The sequence below is a fragment of the Aplysia californica genome, unplaced genomic scaffold (genome assembly GCF_000002075.1).
Source record: "Aplysia californica isolate F4 #8 unplaced genomic scaffold, AplCal3.0 scaffold00119, whole genome shotgun sequence".
In the NCBI taxonomy this organism is placed as follows: domain Eukaryota; kingdom Metazoa; phylum Mollusca; class Gastropoda; order Aplysiida; family Aplysiidae; genus Aplysia; species Aplysia californica.
In genome coordinates, this window is record NW_004797389.1 from 995,464 (window position 1) to 998,962 (window position 3,499).

Sequence of the window (3,499 nt, forward strand, 5' to 3'; positions counted from 1 at the left end):
CAAACATCCTCCAATATTTTAAAAAAAAATGTTTATCAATATTTAAATGCTATAATTGTTTGTATTTTTATTTGTATTTACGTTGGACTCTTAAAATTTCTAAACATCATTTCATGTTCAGGGGGTATAAGAAATGGCTTTACTTAACTTATTATCTGACCTGTATCGTTTTTAACAAAATAATCAGGGAATCAGAATTACTGCAATAATTTTGGCATTTTGTAGGATAATGCAGTTTGTGCTGATGTACATTGATTTCTTTTTGTTAAGTTGTTATAAAGCCATTAATATCATTTTGTTCAACTTTTTCAGTAAAGGTGTTAACTATGAAAAGAAGATAATGATGATAGTAAAGCAGGCTAAATAGTTATAACATACTAATTATTATGATAGTGACAGAGACAATATTGGCGAAGCCCTGACTCAGTATTAATGTTGTTGTTGTTGTTGTTTTAATGCAAAGAAAAAGTGGATAATATTTTCAAATACGTCTGTTCTATCAGCCAAACCATGTAGAATAGCATTAATTTGTTAATCGTGATATTTGCATGGATTTTAAACACATTGCACGAATTTGCTTTCAATAATTGGTCTCTTGGATCTTGTTGTCGTTATTGCACTCGAATTACCTTCAGAGAGGTGAAAAAGGGGAGGGGGGGGGGCTTTAAGGCTACCCCTGTTCCCTCCTCTCCTTCTGGTAGGTCCCATATTATATCGGAGACGGACACTGGGTCCGTGAAGCCCCGACTTTTGAATGACCTTACCTTGTGTATACCATACCTTTCTCTGACATGTTGGAGCGCAAAAAATAGCACTGGCACAACTGCTGTAATAATTATTCTCTATCGCTGTCTTAGGGCGTTGCGGCATGTGGTGTTATTCATTCACTATAGTGGGGTCAAAAATTCGTGGCGCAACTTATCCTCAAATATCTCTTTAACGGGGGAATCAATGTCATTAATATTTTGCACAGCAGTTTGTATTAATTTATTTTAACGTAATCATATTTTTCCACTACAATAAAAGCTTTTTTTCATAAATTTATACAAAATACTAAAAATCTCTGTCTCGCAGAAAATGGGATTGTTCACAGCACTTCCCGCTTCTCGCACACATTTTGCATACGCATATGGCCTACGTCATTGCTCATCAATGACACTCTTTATTGGAAATATTTGTTACAAGAAACTGGTTTTAGTTTTATGGTGAGCACGCTTTTTGCCCTGGAGGTTCTCAAAATAGGCTTTCAATAAGTCAATAAGCATAAATATTGTTCCGATTAGAGAAAAAAAATTAAAGACTTGTTTTCACAGACAATACTGTCCCAGCTGTACACCTTTTTTTTTAAAAATCTGCGAAAACCACCCTCTGGGATTTTGTATTCGTATTTATTAAGGAATTTTCGAGAATATAGCTAACAGGTGTTTAGTGCTTTTTAAAAAAATTGATATGTTAAGACAAATTGATACAAGTCATTGCGCAAAAGCTATAGAGTCTATGCTCTATAGTTTAGGAAATATTTTACAGTAAGTAACGCCACAAAGTTTTGACCGCACAATAGTGGCATATTATTGTTTGTCGAGCCAAGATTATTTTCCTGTTTTACAGAACACAGGGCGCAATCCCCCTTTGCTTTTTGACACGTGAGCACAACACATGCCCTTCTGCATGATTCAACGATCACTGTTTACATGAAACTGATTGCTAGCTGAATATAGTTAACACTTCTTTAATGTACGAGAAATTTATCCATTTTTTGTGCATTAGCACACTACTACCATTTTATTAAGAGCTCCTTAAGGAAAAAAAAAAAAGCTCCTTAAGAATTTAAAAAATGTGTCCTGCAAGAGCAGTCCATAAAAATGTGTCCATGAAACAGTCATTTCTGTAAGACTACTCCGACATAACACTTTTTTTCCCTCTAAATTGCCAGAAAAATGTGTTTTGTCAGGGCACCCTGCAAGAATGTATTTTTATAATAAGTGATTTTTTAAGAGGGGGGGAGGGGGTCGGTGTAGAAGGGGAGGGGAGGAACTCAGACACACAATGTTGTCACAATTCTCATGTCTGTATCTATTTCACATTGGTAACTATAATAATAAATTGTGACATTTATATACTGCTCAATCCCGATTAAAGTATATAGGCTCTGGGCGCTTTACGATACAATATAACAGTAACATAAGACGTTGTGTTCTGACCAAGACAAAATGTCTCAAAATCTTATTAATTTAAAAACAGAGATGACTGCAACTGACATTTAATTTGAATGAAGCAAAGGATTTGATCTTTCTAAAATTACTTGACAAAGCATTCCAGATATTGGGGCCTTGATATTCAAATTCCCTCTCACCCATTGGTTTAAGTTTCATAGTTGCTAAAAGAAATCTCTTTTTGTCATCTGATGACCTTAAACTTCGAGTTGGAATGTACAGTCTCAACAAATTTGATAAATATGATAGCACATTATCATTCAAGCATTTGTAACATAGGGTGGCCAACTTGTACACAATTCTTTTCTCAACAGGAAGCCAATCCAGTGTCCGTAAAAGAGGTTTAGCAGAGTCTCGCTTTCTTTTCCGCAAAACTAAACGTGCAGCATTGTTTTGGACAGTTTGAAATCTGTTAACTTTTTTCCAGTGATATTCCTGATAACAAGGATTTCAAATAATCGAGTCTAGTTACAAGTAAAGCTGTATACTTACTATTGATTAGATGACGTATTTTACAATCATTTCTTATTTCTAAATACATGTAGCTGATCAGATGATTTACTTCAGCCTACATTGACAAACTGAATCAAAATAGATGCCAAGATACTTAACTTTTCTTGAAAACGCCATTTCCGCATCTTGTCTTGTGATCGTGATCAACCTCGTTAACAGACTTTTCACTGCCTGACAGAATGACTCTATTTTATCATCATTCAACATCAATTTAATTTTGTTTTTGTTCATCAAGTTTTCCATTGAGAAAATATAATTTTCAGCACTATGGACAAGTGCATCTAAGTTGTTAACCATTGTTGAACCATTAATTTGGGTATCATCAGCATAGAAATGATACTTTAAGGCATACCTGACTATTTCCTTGAAAAATGATTGAGTATAAATAGTGAACAAAAGTGGACGGAGGAGAGAGCTCTGGGGGTCCCCATACAAAAGATCATGATATGATGACTTAAGCAACAGACTGGTATTGATTTGACAGGTAAAAACAAAACCAGGTAAGGGAAGTGCCGAATATTCCAAAAGACACTTCCAATCGCTTAAATAAAATAATCTAATTGTCAATTGTATCAATTGTATCAAAAGCTGCTGATAGCTCTAAAAGGCTAAGCAAAACAACGTTTCACGAACCACAGTCAGTAAGAGTAAGCATGTCATTCATGACTTTAAGAAGGGATGTTTGTGTGCTATGGTTAGCTCGATAGGCAGACTGGAATGGCTCTAACAGATTGTTCTCTTAAAAGTCTACAATACCTTGTTGCCTTCAACCC